Source organism: Alligator mississippiensis, chromosome 5 (genome assembly GCF_030867095.1).
Source record: "Alligator mississippiensis isolate rAllMis1 chromosome 5, rAllMis1, whole genome shotgun sequence".
Taxonomy (NCBI): domain Eukaryota; kingdom Metazoa; phylum Chordata; order Crocodylia; family Alligatoridae; genus Alligator; species Alligator mississippiensis.
The window spans coordinates 24,083,038-24,101,435 of record NC_081828.1 but is presented as its reverse complement, the minus strand read 5'-3'; the positions used below and the strand labels follow the sequence as shown (position 1 = coordinate 24,101,435).

Below are 18,398 nucleotides of genomic sequence, written 5' to 3'. Positions count from 1 at the left end.
GCTGTGGGGACAGGGCAGGGAGGGGGGATGTGACATAGCTGTGGGGAGTGAGGGAGCTTGACAGCTGCCTCCTGCTGTAGTAATGAGGCCCAGGCTGGGGTGGTTCTAATGGACAGTGGTCAGCACCTGCTACTTCCTGCCTCCAGCCCTATGCACCATGGTTTGCAGGTGGGTTGGAGTGCAGTTCCCCACCCCTTGTCTCTCCCAGTAAAGTGAACTACTGCAGGGGGCAGAGGTGAGGCACCTGTCACCCACTGATTGCTCACAGCACTGCCAGGCATTTGGGGTGGGCTGCTATGGGCCAGTCACTGCCTATGCCCTTGGGCCACAGGGCTGGGCCAGACCAGGATGTGATGGTCCATTGCCTCCCCCCACCACTACACACACCCATGCCCTGCAGCAGCCTACCCCAAGTGCCTGGCACTACCACGAGCAGGCAGCAGGTGACAGGTGCCCGACCTTCACCCAGCTCCCACCTTTGGACTCCAGCCAGGCGGTGCCTGGCACAAGGGGTAGGAAGCCCACGCCATTTCCCCCTCACACACATCTTCCTCAGCCAGCCCACCACCTGAGTGGGAGGCATGGCCATGTGATTGGGCTGACTCACAGCTCATGCAAGGGAGTAAAGCCCCCACTGAAGGCTTCCCTGTAGCCAGGAGTTGGGCCAATCATGTCCCTGCTCGGCTGGCAGCCAGATGAGAAAGTGGGGGAGAAAACGACCCCTACTGTGGGCTTCCCACCCCCAATACCGGGCACAGCCCAGCTGGTGTCCAAAGCCCAGGGTGGGGGGCGGGGTGTTCCCCCCCCCCAATTCTCTCCTCAGCTGGCCTGCTGACTGAGCAGGGGGCATGGCCAAGTGATCGGCCCAGCTCCCAGCTGCAGGGAAGCCTGCCATGGGGGCTTTACTCCTCTGCTTGAGCTGGGAGCCAGCCAATCACCTGGCCACTCCCCCTGCTTGGTTGGCAGGCCAGATGAGGAGACAGTGGGAGAGAAAAAATAGCACCCCCACCCCAGCTTTGGACCCCAGCCAGGCTGTGCCAGGGACAGGGGGTGAGAAGCCCCCAGTGGAGGCCATTCCCCCCCCCCCACACACACACACACACTCTCTCTTCTCAGCTGGTCTGCTGGCCAAGCAAGGAGCATGGCTGGGTGATCACTCCAGCTCCCAGCTCAGGTGAGGACTGTGGGCTTCCCTGCAGCCAGGAGCTAGACAGATCACCCCACAACATTTTCTCCCCAGCTGGCAGGCCAGCTGAGAAGGGAGTAGGGAGGAAATATGGCAGCCTCCTCCCCTCCCCTCCCCTCCCTACTGCAGACCCCTGCTGCATCCCAGGAGCAGTGGAGCAAGCATGGCCCTGGTGCTGCCACGTTGCTGGAGCTGGCCTGAGATGGTCAGAGCACTGGGACTTGTCCAGTGCCTCTTGGGTAGAGCTGTAGCTAGGTACCTCATCCCTGCCCCTGCTGGGCAGCTGGGCATGCCCCAAGCTCCCTGCAGGTGTCAAATGAGTCCTCCCCACTTGGGCAGCATGGGCTGGTTTGGCTACACATCATCCCTGCCTGGCACAGCCTCTGTGGCTCTGTGACAGGTATCCGCACTGGGCTGATCCAAATGCGGCCCGCGCACCTGTTCCTGGGACAACCACCCGCCTTCTCTCCTGCCATGCCTTGCTGTTAATTGGTGTTAATTGACAGGAGGCTGCCCTTATACTGCCCTAATGCCATTTGCAGCCCCGTTCCTCCCCTACAGTCCTTGTCCACCGCAGTCCACGCCTCGCCGATATAATAGATGCTGTTATATCCTAGCCGTATTATAATCTGGCCCCTTGTCCTCTCTGAGCCTCCTCAGTTACACTGCCCCCTCTCTGGGGCCCCCAATAATGTCCCCTCCTCTGGGGCTTCTCGGCAACTGCCCTCTCTCTGGGGCTCCCCGGTAGTGCCGCCCCCTCTCTGGGGCTCACCACGCCTGCACTGGGGCTTCTCAGTAACTGCCCCCTTCTCTGGGGCTTTTGCCCCCTCTCAGGGTGCTCCTCAATACTGCTGCCCCCTCTCGGGGCCTTCTCTGTCAAGCAGCCCTTCCTGGGTTCAACATGCCCGCACTGGGCTTCTCAATAAAACCGCCCCCTCTCTGGGGCTCATCATGCCCTCACTGGGGCTTCTCAGTAATGCTGCCCCCTCACACTGGGGCTCTACACCCACACTGGGGCTCATCATCAACACCCCCTCTCTGGGCCACCCCCTCACTGGGGCTTTTCCTCACCACCCTCCTTCCGGGGCTCACCACGCCCGCACTGGGGCTTCTCCATAAAGTGCGCCCTCTCTGGGGATTCTCAACTGCCCCTCTCTAGGGCTGGGATCTATACACCCTGAACGCTGTGCCCTCACTGGCACTGGGGTCCTCACACTTTTCTGTGAGTCCCCTATGAGGCCTCCTCCAACCCCTTATAGCCTCACCCAAACCACCCGTCATAATCAACAAACAAAACACAAGCCCCTAGGCTGTAACATAAACAGAAGCCACCCAGCCATAACAACAGTTCAGCCTACCAGACACCCTTTATCTCCCCACATTATCAGAGGCAGTTCTTTCATCAAGCCTCCACTTTGTAGTATGGCTGAGAGCTCCCTCCTCCCTGGCTGCTGGCAGCGAACTGCCTCTGGCCCCAGCCCCGAGGGTTTATAAGGGAACCAGGCCCTGCCCCTTCTGGTCAGCTGACCTTTTCTGGTTGCCCTGGCAGCCCACAGCTAGGCTCCTTATTCCCTGCTAGGGCTTCTTCCCTAGCAGTTTTCCCCTCTTTGGGAGCAGGGCACCTCAGTGCTCTGTGACAGGCTCCCAGCCCACTCCGCCCACCAGGCTGCAGCAGGGCTGCAACATGGTCAGCAATGGAGGAGGAAGGTGCTCACATCCAAGCTCCCGCCCCTGCCCCAGACTGCCCTGCAGTGCAGGGCTCCCCAGTGAGTGTGGCCTGCAGCCTGGCAGGTCCTGTGGGGCAGCTGAGGAAGGAGTGTGGGGAGGGAAAAATGCCCACCCTGTGCCTGACAGAGGGGGCAACCAGGCAGTGGGGACTTTACTCCCCTGCTCCAGCTGGAAGCTGGGTCAATTCCCTGGTGGAGGGGGAGGTGAGGCAGGGGAATCCACCCTGCTCTTGGCTGCTGCTGGTGGAAAAGTCTCTGCTGGCAGCTGGGGGGTGGGCCAGCCCTGTTTCATTGAAGCAGAGAGCACAGCCCAGGGCTGAAAAGCATGCTGGGATGCTGGGGGACTCTGATTTAACTTAAACTAGGAAAGGGTCTGGGACAGAAATTCCATAAACTGGTTTGAGCCAAATCAGTTAAGTCTGCTACTACTTTCAACCAGGTTTATCTTAAACCAGTTTTGGCCATTTTGAAACTGGTTGATGTGCACTGAACTTATGTTCTGTTACAAGTTTAAAATGGTTCCTGACCACTTAAATCAGTTTATGTGTAAGTTCTGTCCCAAGCCTTTGTAATCAGCCAGATTCAGACATACACATCAGGCATGGAAAATTTCAGCCCAAATGTAATGGAAAAGTCATAAGCAGCTGAAAATGTGGTGTTATAATGGGAAGATTTAAGATCCCTTAATAATAAGTAGCTCTACCAGTCTTGCCTATAACTAGAAGATTGTAATAATGTTATAATACCTTGCACTTCCCATACATCAGAAAATCTCAGATTGCCTCATACTTATAAGTAGATTCTTTTTTAGGTGTAGCAAAATTTAGAGAGAGAGATGTTGTAAATATGGGAATAACAAGAATAGAGAACTCACTCAAGTGAGTGGCAGTAAAAATACATATCTTTAGGTTCCCTGCCCTTTGCTAGTTTAACCATAAGGTTATGTTTTCCATCTTATATTGCTGAACTGTGATACTATTTCCTTCAACAAACATGGCCATATTTGCTGTGGTCCTTGGGGAAATAAGAGCATTTTTTGGAATTAGGGTACACACAAACCTAGTTCTTCATTAGAAAGGTTGTATGAGCATGATCTTATGTAGCCATTCTGGTAACTTATTCTATCACATTTGTGAAGCACTACCATATTTTCCTGCCTTTAAAATATGCCTTCCCAGCATAGTTCACCGCAAACACAAAAATAATGTACTGTAACTGCTTTTGGCTGGACTACTGTTTCCCTTTGTTGTGTCAGAAGTAGACTGACAGAATGAAGTACAAGATGGCCATCAGAAAAGCCAAAAAGCCAATGGCACTTTATCGTGCATCAGCAGATGCATGACAAATAGGTCCAGGGAGGTGATACTTCCCCTCTATAGGGCGTTGGTCAGACCGCAGTTGGAGTACTGCGTGCAATTCTGGGCGCCACACTTCAAGAAGGATGCGGATAACCTGGAGAGGGTACAGCGAAGGGCAACTCGTATGGTCAAGGGCCTGCAGACCAAGCCCTACAAGGAGAGACTAGAGAAACTGGACCTTTTCAGCCTCCGCAAGAGAAGGTTGAGAGGCGACCTTGTGGCTGCCTATAAGTTCATCACGGGGGCACAGAAGGGAATTGGTGAGGATTTATTCACCAAGGCGCCCCCGGGGGTTACAAGAAACAATGGCCACAAGCTAGCAGAGAGCAGATTTAAACTGGACATTAGGAAGAACTTCTTCACAGTTCGAGTGGCCAAGGTCTGGAACGGGCTCCCAAGGGAGGTGGTGCTCTCCCCTACCCTGGGGGTCTTCAAGAGGAGGTTAGACGAGTATCTAGCTGGGGTCATCTAGACCCAGCACTCTTTCCTGCTTATGCAGGGGGTCGGACTTGATGATCTATTGAGGTCCCTTCCGACCCTAACATCTATGAATCTATGGCAAGGAGTTTGAACAAGTATTTTTCAGTCAGACAAACTGGGTTCTGGGATAGACCCATAACTATTTCTAAAGATTCTTCAGTTTAGAGTTTGGTTTTCCACTCTTTCCTTTATCCACCTTTTATTCAGCCACATTTTCAACAATGCTCTATATTTGGGATATCTATATCTTTCTTACCCTTTAACCAAAAAGGAAAAGCAAGATAAGAAAATGGTGGGAGAGAAATAAATATTTGCTGGTTTAGCATTTATAATGGAGAATGGCCCAAATGACCAGGGAGCAATGCAGAAAAAGCAAGGGTTAAAGGGGCAAGACTTGGAATGTATTTTTGTCCTGAAGAAGAACATTAATTCCCTGGCCCCAATCCATCATCCAGAGATCAGTTCTATTTTCACGTATACAAGCTAAAATGAAAGATATTAAATGTTATTACATTTAAGATTTACAAGTAAAAATTTCAGCTTCAGGAAGCCTCTGCCAGCTGCTGAGATCTCGCTTACTGGGTTGTCAACCAGAGGGAGATAATCAAAAAGTTTATGTTCTCTGAAGTATAACTGGTCAGTTATATTCATTACCACATTTGTTTCTAAAAATGAGATAGGCCACATATTAGATCAATAAAGGAAGGGCAAGGAAGAAAAGGAAATCCATTTGGAGAATAAGGCTAGGAACAGGCATTGCATTTATCCCAGGACCAGTTATACCAGTGTTTATCCCAGAACAAAAAGTTGCAGGATTGGGGTGTACACATATCACCCTTCTGCTTGGGGTTCAGTAAGGGGCTGAATGCGCTGCTGCTTTTTTGCCATTGGTACAATCCCAGGACAACTGTTCAGATACACTTTGCAATGGTTCTGGACAAACTGCTAGCACTTCTTATTCCATGAACCGAGACAACAGAATTGGATGTCTGAACAACTGCACTTTGTCAACGGATAAGATGCTTCACCTTGGTATATGCCTCCCCGGTAAAGAGGCTATGTGCATTGCTTCTCCTGAGCTTCTTCCTATCTCCCTTTTCTCCTGAACTGCTTGTTGCCCACTACACCTTGCTGGGATAAACTGGCAGGAGCTCAACTTCATTGGGAATGAGAGTTCTTGAGTACGAGGTCCGTGTCTGGTCAGAGGCACCTCCAGCCCCACCCAAATTTACTCTAGCTGCAGTGGTTAGCTCTGGACCCACTGTTCAGGGCCACAGGCTTCCGCTGCAGCAGGACATGCCCTCGACACAGGATTGACAACCCCAGGTCGGGGTGTCTTCCCACTGCCTCAGCCCACCCTTCCCTATCAAGTTTACGGGCAGCCTTTCACCACACTTGCTCCAGTTCTGTCACCACCGGCTGGCTTCTTCTTCACTGCACAAGAATTACTTCTGAGTTGCTATCCTCCACATCTCGTGTGAGCCAGGGGCTTGGGGTATCACCCAGGCCCCGCTATTGTGGCCTCCTCCACCCCTCCACTCACCACCTGTTCCAGCAGGCCACAGATCACCTGTCTGGGCGTCAATTCAGCTCACAACACACAAATCCCCCTACTGTGGGTCAGCCTTGCCCTGGACCATTCTTCCTTCAGTCTGAACACAAACACCAAAAGAAAATAAGGCTTGAAACTGATCTGGCTCATCACAGTGCCCCTGCTGGTCTTCCCCAATCTGGCCACCATCTGTGCCTGCTCCTTTGATTCTTCCTTCACTCTCCTCCTCCTCTCACCACTGGGAGCCTCCCTAGCTTCAGGACTCCTGCAGCTTCCCCCTTCCTCTGTCCTCAGGCTCACATACAGTGAGTGCTTCACCTGACCCTGGGTCCTCCAGGGCTGTCCGTGCCAGTGTCTGGCATCCTCCTCGTTCCAGCCCCTTCAGCTTGCCGGCATGCTGTGGTAAAGCCACATCAGGTAAGAGAGGGTACATGTATGTAGCATGGGAGGAGGAGGAAGAGGGATGTGGGGAGAGAGCTAGTGAAGAAAGAGAGAAGAAAAGCATGCAGAACTCAGGGAAGAGCAAAGAGGTGCCCTGAACATCCCACTCCCTCTAATAATGAGGTAGAGCCCCCATTACACTCGGGATAACTGAGACACCAGTTCATAGCCTAAAGTAAATAAAATACCAATACTCTGAAATTCAGTTCTGTCTTCTCTGCTATGGGCAGTAATACTACATTGAATTTACAATTAAAATCAGTGGTAGGTCTTCCATATAAGCCCTGCCCACTCAGGAAAAAGTTATGCCCCATTCAGAGCAGCCAACAGCTTTTCCAAACAAAGAGTTTAATTCTGGTGCTAGTTTGACAATATTTCCCTCTGACTTTGATGGTGCTACTCTTGACATATACCAATGTAATAGTAAGGCCAAAGGATCCTCATAGGTCTACAACCTGAGGGCCTTAGTATGTGCAGTATAGGGGTGGTGAAGCAGTAGAGCAAGTTCCCTGAAATTCATTCGAATATCCTGGCTTGCATGGCTTAAAGTGGATTGGGCTAAACAGGTCACAGGTCTAGCTCAAAATAGCAAACCAAGAGTGAGGGCTGGGAGCAGAGTCTCTGACTGACAGCCAGAGAATGACTATTTTTAAAAGCATTTAAATGGTACCACTTGTACCAAACTCCTGAAATTCCTTGGCTAGGCAGTGAGTGCTGACTGGCAGCTATTCTAAAAAGTGGGAGCCACCTAATTCTTTCCTATGACTGCTAAATTTAATTAACGCTAGAAAAGAAATTAGAGGAGTTATATTTTTCATCAAACCATTGACTTAGCCTATTTATTAAAATGATGGGGAAAAGGGCTAAACCATTGATTTGCAGACCACAGTCTCTCCCCAGAGCTTCCACTTACAGATAGTGGAAAGTCTACACAACTTCACTTACATACACTGCATATTGATATTTAGAGCCAAATTCTGTAATATGTCTCAGCCCCTTTAATCTGATCTGATGCAATGGATTTCATGGATAATACACAGCTGTTATACCATCCTAAAGTACCAGAGGAAGCTGGCTGAGACTGTGCTGGGAAAATAAACAGACCCACCGGCTTCTGGTTATTTTGCATTAGCATACAAGCTGCTAGTGAGTCAGGATGACTTGGAATAGCTATAAGGCAATTTTGGGGCCACAATATGGTAGGCATTAAGGTAGTATAAAGTTAGCAAAACAAGAAATGGAGATGTACTTACATTTAATGAGCTAATTTCATGCTACAGCTGATGTTATCTATTTGTCCTTGGATACAAATAAGAAAATCAGAGATATGGCATCATTTAAACATTCAGTTTGTGATGATAAAAACATGTTTTGCTAATCAGTAGATCACGTTTAATTGCTTAAATAACTCATTTGCCTGGCTCAGGTAGCAGTAGGGTGTTGTTAGACTTTATATGCAATTATGTTAATAATATGTACAGCCTTTCAAGCTCCCTCAGGATGAAACTCAGTAGCATCAGTCTCAGAGGCAATAATTTTGGAGGGTTTTTTGTTACCAAAAATAATTGAAAGCATTAGAGTATCAAACAAAAAACATTTGCCATGGGTTCCAGAATATTTGTGCCAAGTATTAGCTAAAAATAATAAACCTAGTGAAAATCCCACTGAAATGATGGAACTCATTCAGACAGAACCACAGGGCTTCCTGTACAGAGATATGAAAGGCTCTCAGCATATTTATATTCCTTCCACAAAACTCCCACTGTTCCTTATGGCAAATAGGTATCTCTTCTCTTGCTATGTCACCTCATAGCTGCTCAACCTTTTCCCCCAGCGGGCCAGATGGACAGTGCCGAGTCCGTCCACAGGCCAGATCTGGCTGGTGGTCCCATTCAGTGCCCAGGGCAGGCCAGGAGGGCACCATCCAGCTGCACAGAGGGAGGGTGGGGGGCAGGTCAGCCCTATATGGCCCCACAAGGGGAAGGGTCCCTAACCCGGCCCTGCAGGGGCAAGGGGTGACCCAGACCCAGCTTGGCCCCTTGAGGGAAGGGGGTGCAGCCAGGCCCCATCCCAGCCTCACAGGGGAACAGGGCACAGACAGGTCCCATATGGGAAGGGGGCAGAGCCCAGCCCTGATCTGGACTTGAGGCAGGGGAAGGGGGAACAGTCCAGCTCCAGCTGGTAGGATGAGGCTTGGGGTTTGTGAATTTGGCAGGGAGGAGGATGGCATATTAATGGCCACTGCTCCCCAGCTGCCAAGTTTCTAGACCCCTGGGAAGCCCCATGGACCAGATGCAATGGCTCCACAGGCCACATCTGGCCTGCAGGCTGGAGGTTGAGCACCCCTGATCTATATATTTTCACTCTATCACCTCATAAGGCATTGCTGAGGTACAAAGTATTTACACACATGCTTCAAAAGTTGGGTCTGGTCTGATAACTTTGTAACTAGAAGCCTATACTGCCCTGCTAAAGGAAAGAGGTTGAGGAAGGGTCTAGAAAAAAGATCTACAAAGAGGAAAAGACAAAGACAGAAGTACTGCTATTTTCCTCATGCTAATAAAATTTTTGTGCTGATTTTGAGGAATGTGACACTATAATCCTCTACCATTGCCACATAAAATCCTCTTACAGGAAATTGAAATAGCAATGTCTGTGAATCACTCATTTCAAAACACAATTCCTATTTACCTTGGGATTGAAAACAGACTGGAAAATCTAAACAAGTAGTTGGTGGAGGGGAGGGAGTAATTGATATTTTTCCATAATATGTAACACACTTGTATCCAAGGACATAACTAAGTACAGGCCATAGAATTTACAGCTGCTTAAAAGCACTAAATTTCAAACAATTACATTATTTTAGGTAAAAATAAACCATTTAATCCCATCATCAGTGTCTTTCGGAGAATATTTTATTAAAGGCAAAGGCATTCTCCAAAAGGGACATTGTTACAAACAAGGAGGCAGGTTGCATCATTTTTTTTAATAGGCTAGGTATGAACAAGTTATGAGAAAGGATGATACGTTCTCACCAACAAACACAACTTTGCACAAGAAGTCTGGGCTGGCTTGCTTCACTTCACAATGTTACCTGAAGCCTAATTTTGAAGTGCTACCGCATGGCTGGAAAAAAATCTTAAAACTTATGCTAAACTTCTTGCATAAACTCAGTATCACCCTTAGCTAGAAAGCTGATCAGCTCAAGGGCAAATAAGTAGCTTAAAAACCACACCCAATGGTGACAGCATGGGGCTGACTATATAGGAGAGAAATTCTCTTGCACTAAAAACAATCAATATCCAATCTATAAGGAAGAAGTACGAGAAGCCCAAAACCCCAAAACTCAATCTTTAAAAGAAGAAAGATACAGACTTATTTTTTAAAAGTATATTACAAGCTCTGAAACTAACCAGAAAACCACAAAATGATTGCTTAAAAGCTGGAACAACAAATAGGTCAACAATTCATACTTCACAAAAACACAGTCATTTTCCAGCAGAAAAAGACCTCTTCATACCCAAGTAATAAAAGAGCTCCCTGCTTCTGAAACAAGCTGGAAGTTTGAGGAAAATCCTTCTGTACCTCTTTGAGGCAGTACTATATGTTTCATTCTTATCTGAGGTTTTTCCAGGATAACCACAGAGCAGACCTGGGTTTGATTCCATTTATTTCAAAAGCATGAATAAATTACTTCCTCACCCATTCCTTTCCATTGCCAGAATGATGCAATGTATCTAAGCTTAAATGAGTGTCAAGCCCCCATTTCCTTAAGTAACAATAACATCATAGAAAAGCATATCCAATGCCTGAAAGGAAATTTCCATAAAACATTTCTGGAACCAAACTGAAAACAGATTAAGCACATGGGATTTCTGAGGCTCCCAACAGAGATAAGTGACTGAGCAGCACAAATGTAGATATAATTCTGTACTCATAAGAAATGCACCCTGGCAGGAAAACGTGAACTACTTTTTATCCACTGCTGCATGCTAAATTAACTGTTTACAAAAAAGATCCAGGCTCAGTGAAGCACTCTGCTCAATGTACAGCAAATTAAAAAAAAATCAAAGAAAAATGTTGGGCGGGGGTATAAGGAATGGCATCAAAAATAACACTTAATATTCCAATGCCACTAGTAGAATGCCCTCGCCTTAAATTTTGAGCTCAAGTCTAGTCAACCTCTCTCAAACAAAAGAAGTGTTGAAAATAAGAAGCATATGAAAACTGAGACTGAAAAGACTGAGCTAATTTAGTATAGAAAGTCATTTTAAAAGAGACATCATGATAGAAATAGGCAACTAATGCTTCAGGCAAAAGGTAAATCACGTATTCCTTTGCTGTCTCATTACACAAAGAACAAAAGAGTTATTCAACAAAAGTGAAGGGCAACATCACTGATAATTTTTTTTTTTTTTTTAATACACTACACAATTACCCTAGAAAACTAACTGGCATAAGCAATCAGTGAGGCTGGGAGGTCAGTAGGATAAAAAAGGAGCAAACATTTACACTGGTAATAAAAATATCCACAGTAACACCTGTAGATTAAAAAAAATCTAGAAGAACTATAAACTCACACAGCTGGTTAAAGTCATGCTGACCCCAAAGAATAAAGGACTCTCTTTGACTTCAGTAACATTGGGATCAAACCCCTAAGACAGGGGTTGGCAACCTATGGCCTGTGGACTGGATCTGGCTCATGGAGCGATTCTTTCTGACCCACAAAGCTGGGGCTTCTGCAGTATTTCAGTGGCAGTCTGCCCGCGCAGCAGGGAGAAGCTGCCTTGCCAAGGCAAAGCAGTGGCCAACCAGGCAAGCAAAGATAAGCAGCAGCAGCCAGATCAGAAGAGTCAGCCGTCATCAAACTGAGATGGTTAATTTTGGCCTGCTGCTCATCAAGGCTAGGTACAGACATTCAAAAAGCCCAAGGAGGATTCAAACTAACTTGTGTGGGTTTCTCTAAGTAGACTACTATATTTTGGGACCGAACAAAACACAAATTCACTCTTTCATGGGGATGGGGTGGTGGGGAGGAAGTACAAAGGCTGACTGCGCTGGCCAAGGCCCGCAGTTTGGGGCATTCCTACACACTTCCAAGTACACCGGAACCAGCCTAGGGCAGCCAAATGCAACCGAGAGGCTGCCACCCTGACTGGCTGCCAGGCCCACACTGCCCCTGCTGACCTGTCATCTGTCAAGCAGGTGTCAGCTGCAAGGAGCCAGCAGAGAGAAGCATGCTTGCACCCCCTCCCGCCCCCCACACACACACAGTGGCATGGGAGTTACTGGGCTTTGCCTGGGGTGGGAGCACAGGAGTCTGCCCCAGGCAGGACAGAGGTGGGAGGAAGCAGGGGAGGGGAGACGGTGCCAGTGGTGCACCTGGCATTCCCAACTTGGGTCAGAGGGGCACAGAGTGTCCCTTCCATCCCGGTTTTATCTGAGCCCTGGGACTGTGCACTGAAGCAGCTCTGGGAAGGACTCAGAGGGTTCCCCCTCTTCCCCCCACAAGCCTGCATCGAGTTCCTGGCTGAAACCTCTTGCCGTGCAAGAGCATGGCTGCCTCCCTGCCATCCCCCAGGACCAGAGCCCCACATCTGCACAGGAAGGGGCTTCAGCCAGGAACTGGGCACTGGCTTGGGGGAGCATTGGAGAGAAAAATCCTCTGGCACAGTGTGTCCCTCTCCTGTCCCAGTTCCATCTGAGCCCTGGGACCGTGTGCTGGAGTGGCTCGGAAAATTCCCACCCCCACCACTCCTGAAGCCAGCGTGGAGTTCCCAGCTGAAACTCCTTCTCCTGCAGCTGCAGGGCTCTGGTCCCCAGGAATGCAGGGGCCAGCCCTGCCTGTGCAGCTGTACAGAAAGCAGCTGTAGCCAGGAACTTGGCACAGGTTCAGGGGGGTGGGGGTAATCCTCTTCCAAGCCCTTCCCAGAGCTGCTCCAGCACACGGTCCCAGGGCTTGGATGAAGCTGGGACAGGGGAGGGACATTAATTCTAGTTCCAGGCAGTCTAATTCCTGGTATTCTGTAACAGAATTTTTCTTCAGGTTAAAAATCATGTTTTCATGGTACAGAACAGTCTGATTCTTCAGAATACCAAACTAGTTGGACCATCTGTTCAATCCTGTTTGCAAAATTCCTGTAATTAAGAATGAATAATTTAATTCAGGAAATCAAAGAAGATCTTTCAACCAAATTCAACATAAAAACTATTAAACTTATTTTGAGGTTTGAAAAAAAACGGTTAATTTTTGTTGTCATTCATCCTTCATTTCTATTTCCAGGGTCCACCCAGAAACAGACTAGAAATAAGGATGAGAAATGTACTGAGAAAACCTAATAGGGAACAGCGGCTGAATTAACTTACTTAGATAAAGTATTGTGTAGCAGATGTGTTTTTCAAGTCTGCACCACAGACTTTAAAAAAGGCATCAATTTCCAAAATACCTTTTTAAGGATTTCACCCAGACTCTAGATTTCTAAGTTTCACTTTTGTTCTCAAAATCATCCATTTAACTCTACAGAGAATCTATGTCTTCTGACATCCTCCCCCTGCCAGCATAAGCCATGAACTCAGCATATTTATATATTACAAAGCTTCTGCTGGTACACATAAGCCGACAAAGTTTTGTCAGCAAAGCCCCTTAGTAGAGTCACAGCATATGCCAAATGGATATTTTTCAGCTAGTATAGCCCAGCCAACTCAGTGAATAACACACTTAATGTCAACAAAGTATTTTGTTGATATAGCTGTGTCTACACAAGAGGTAGAGACGGCGTATATCTGTTGGCTGGGGTAATTATTTTTTCACACTGCTAGCTGACAGCTATGCCAGCCAACCTGTGTGATGTATACCGGCTCCAGAGCCCCTGTATTCCCCAAGCCAAGCATTCTACCCTTGGCACTACTTCAGTGCTTTACTAACTGTCCTTAATAGCATCCATTTGTCTTCAAAATCTTGCCATCAGAGGTATGGAGTTTGAAAAAGAATTAACTTACAAAACCACAAGTTCATTGTAATGCCTTTCCCATTTGAGAACACAGCAGGCCCAACATTTCTAAAACAGAAACTAAATTTCTAATTTAAAAAAATCATAAAAACCCACAAGCAAAAATATCTACTCAATAATTTGTAAACTAAAAAGTTTTCTTTTCAAACACTGGGGAAAAACCAGGGAGGGACTTGAATACTAACTAACACAGAGGAGTCATTATTACTATTTAATATTTATAGAGAAGTAGCATTCAGCAGTTCCAGTAAAAGTTCAAAGCCAAAATGAACAATATTATTTAATTCTCCTGTATTTCCCATGTGCTTGACTACATGACAACTTTTACTTTTTTACCTTCTTTGTTTCTTTTGTTTTCACAACAGCAATTTGTTCCCACTTAAAGCCAAGGCAAACAGTCAGTGAATTTCAAGAGCTTCTGAACATGTGAATGGTAATTACACCTACTAAGCTACCTTCTAAATTGGTAGATTCCACTATGTTGTTTGCTGCCTTTAAAGTACTGCCTATGAGAGTGGATGATTCATTCACTAGTTCTGTTATATTCTATATTCCCAGCTAGTTTTGCCTTCTTAAAATGCTGCTTCCAGGAATAGCATAGTGAAATGATGTCTCCACTGTAATCATTGATCTCAAATATTTTCCAGTCTCAAGGTAAGTAGGAACTTTGGGGCATGAAATATAAATATTGGTATTACAAAGTTGAGTTTTCCCACAGTCAACTATTACTAGTTTAATGGCTTTTCTCTAAAGGTATTAAAGTTGGTATATAGAGAAATAATAAAGTGATAAAAAGTTCTTCATTGCTGACAACTGCAAATTCGTAACACCTACAACATGTGCATAGGTAAAACTCTGCAGTGATTTTACAATCACTTGACATAAAAGAGGCAGGCAGCCTTGAAGTAAACTGGTATAAGAACTTTCTTGTAAGCAATAACAGTTCATTTGGTGGTCCTTATGGCTAAGTACAGACAATAAAAAAGCCTTAGGTAGAATCGATCAAAACTTTGCTGTTTTCTTTAGGCTGCAAAGAATAGACCAGGAAGGAACAGAACGCTCATTCTGTCATCAATGGGGGGGGCACAGGGATGCCTGGGCTGATGGCAGCAGGCTGGGGGCACTGCTGCATGCCTCCCAGCATGCCGGACACTACCGAAGGTAGCTGAGCCTAGCTGATTGGCAAGCCATGCCTAATTGGCTCTTGGGCACATGCCCCACCCCCTGTTGTCAGGCACAGTGAGGGGGAGAGCCAGCAGAAAATTTCTGTCCAAGCCCATCCTCTCCTTCCCCCACAGATGCCAATGGTGGGGAGGATTGGGGGAAAAGTGGGGGCCCCGCTCTCACCCCCCCCAAACTCAGCCAGAATCACTGGGGGGAGGGGGGGAGAGCAGGCAGCAGGGGCTTTCTCCACTCCCCTACTCACTGACCCAGCTGGGCTGCTTTCCGTAGCTCCATCCCCTGCCAGCTATTACAAGCAGGGGGGAAACGGGGGTGATGGGGGAAAGCAGGGGCCCCTGCTCCCAACCCAGCCAGAACGGCTGGGGGAGGGGGCGCACATGGCAGGGGCTTTCTTCACTCCCTGCCAGATGTCCCAGTGGGACTGAGTTCTGGAGTTCTGCCCTCTGCCAGCTATTAGAGCTGTTATTACCCCCTGACTATTTTTAGCCCACTGCCCAGTGCATGCTTGCATTGGGCAACCCCCAACCCAAATTTGGCTCCCCACAAACCCATGAGTCTTCCATGGGCCTACCATGGCCCTGGCTACACACACCTCCTTTTGACAACCAGCAAACATTTACATGTGAAAACCCCAACTCAGGTTTGGCTCACTTTAAATCCCATGAATGCTTGTTCATGCAATAACAAAACTGGCATGGGAGAGTTCCAAATTATGTAAGTGAGCTGTAGAATAGCCCCATTAATCAGAAGGACCACCTTCTAAGAGGCTGCTTGGTATAGGGTGTCTGTCAGCAGATGCATGGATATCGTGATTATTTCTTCTGAGGAAACACTGGGATCTTATGCCATGCACTAGAGGAAGTCCAGGAAGCCTCCAGATTCCTCCAAAGAGACAGAAGGAAGTACAGTGCCTAACAAAACAGATAACACTCTCACCTCCTCCTGTTAGGATGAGTGGCCCAGAGTAACAGGGTACCCCATGAGATGGGTGGCAGGGGATCAATCCCTTTGAAGGAGAGAGAGATGGGAATGAAACTTTGCAAAATCAAAATGCTACATGAGTTTTAGCATGGATGCAGGCTCTGAGGCCTTACGGGCCAAGAAGAATATGAAAACCAACATATACGTGAGAATACTGTGTATGAAGAAGGCATGTTCAGGGATGATCTGGCCACAGTTCACAAGCCTCATTGTGTCATGTTCAGCCCTAGAACACAATCACACTGGGCGTGTCGACAAGTGCGCTTTACTGCACGTAAGACTAATTTAATGTGCAGTAAACTATCACCATTTACACGTGCACCACACTTAGTGTGCAGTAGATTAATTTACTCCATTTTAGGATAGTCCTGTCAGACACAGGTACTATCCTACACCGCAGTAAATTACTTCACTTAAACGCATGTGTGGATGGTGGCATCAGGATTAGTTTACTGATTAGTATATTCAGTCATACTAATTGCATGTGTAGATGTGCCCACTAGGTTTTGTTTGTATGCTTCTTTAGTTTTATTTGCCTAGTTCTGTTTCTGAGTCTTCTGAAATCAGCTTCAATACTAGTTTCCATTTTACTGTTCCGCAGAAATATATCTTCAGGTGACAAACTGTTTTACTGGTGCTGTCCTGCAATTGAAAAAGTGCTAGGTGTGTGGAGCAGAGTCTGATTTCACAGCAGCTACTTAACACTTTTTTTTTACCAACCCTTTAGATTAGGGAATAATCCAGAAACTAATAATTACATGTCTAAACACAATTTTGCTACAAACCTTTTAACATGGTATTCCCTGAAAACAGGCACGAGTTAAGCGTATCATGTCTAAAAATTAGACTTGACAGATACCATCACTTCTATGTTCTAGTAAGCTTATCCCAATGAAGTGTAAATAATAATCTAAGAGGTGGAGTTTTTGTTTTTTCAAATCACCATAAATCAATCATTCTATGCCTACTCTGGAAGTGATAGGCAATTTTCCCATACCACCCATTTTAGCTATATTGTTTGATTTTTCTTCCAATATGTGACCTGCTTTGACAAATTCCTCCACGTCTCTGTTCATATGAGGCCAATATAAATATCCCTAACCCTGCTCTTGTTTTTTCATTCCTTACAGGACTCTCACTAATTAACTTGTTAACAGGCATTTCTGTTACACCTGAGGAATCACCCACCTGGTGTCTTCAAATGAAATCCGATCTCATACTAAAGGCCATTGCCTAGAAGCTGTGAAAACGCTATTCTAGCAACCTTATGCTGTTTCTTTGAGAAAATTGGGATGCTATAGAGGTGAAACCAGCTATAGGTGGATGGTAAAAAGAGTGAAACCAGTTTGAAGAAAAACCCCAAAACTTCTAGTCTATATAGTAAAAATAGATAAATCTGCCTTTGAGTAAGATTATCTAACTTGTCCCATATGTCACTCACAAAAACAATGACATTGTATTAATCTGGCATAATAATTACTGTTTTATAAAGACAAACAGATTGATAGCAAAATGCAAAAAATGTGTTATGCTAATACTCTGAATATGCTTTCAAAATAATTCTAATGTAGTATTAATTTCCATATTCCTGCCAAATACACAAGATGGTATTTAAATAATAATTTCTGGCAGAGTTTGAAAGTTATTTTGAATATAAAAAATGCTGTCTAATTTTGCTTAGCCCCCTGAACATTTTTATTTGAGTTATAATCAAACTTTACTTACAAAAAATACTTCCACTCTATACAACACTGGTAAAAACCTCACATAAACTGTGTGTCCAGTTTTGGATACCACACTTCAACAAATGCATGGATCAATGGGACAGACAGCAGCAAAGATTATCTGGAAAACTGCCTGTTAGGAAAAAATTTTAAAAACTGGGTATGTTTGTCCACAGAAGAAGAGAGTAAGGGAGACACATTGACAGGTGAGTACTACTAGGAGATGGTTATATACTGTTTTTCATATCACTGAAGATAGGCAAATAGTAATGGATTTAAATTAAAAAGAGAGATGATTTAGGTTAAACATTAAAACTCTCTATTTTCTATTTGATTTCTCTCCAAATAACTTATTACCGTTACATTTATTTCTAATGTACACTTAGTACATTTATTTCTCCAAATCTTTCAGGAAATCTTTTCATTCTTTTTGATCAGATTTATTCTGTTTTAATCCAGTTCCCCTGAATACAGCCAAGTACCTTCTCTACAACATCCTTGTTCAGTTTTTCTCTTCTTTTTTTTTAAATTTTTGGTCTCTCATACTTTCTCTCTCCAACTTTTATTATTTGTATTCCAGTTATACACATAAAGCACATCCAGACAACCATGCATGCGCAGTATGTGGTGTCACAGACCGTACGCACCACACGTGCAGGTATTCTCACAATGCTAATTTGCAACACGGATAGCAATGCAGGGGGGAGGAGTTTGGCACCAGGATCTCCCAGTGTCAAAAAAACCCACACTAGAAAAA

General features: G+C 46.0%; 1 long non-coding RNA gene across 1 annotated transcript; it reads left to right on the top strand.

Moving 5' to 3' along the window:
* The first annotated feature begins 14,112 nt into the window (after positions 1 to 14,112).
* Positions 14,113 to 17,963, top strand: LOC109283578 (uncharacterized). Its single transcript, XR_002090803.2, has 3 exons — positions 14,113 to 14,187; positions 14,313 to 14,408; positions 17,048 to 17,963. It is a non-coding gene; the product is annotated as an uncharacterized LOC109283578 (long non-coding RNA).
* The last annotated feature ends 435 nt before the right edge of the window (positions 17,964 to 18,398 follow it).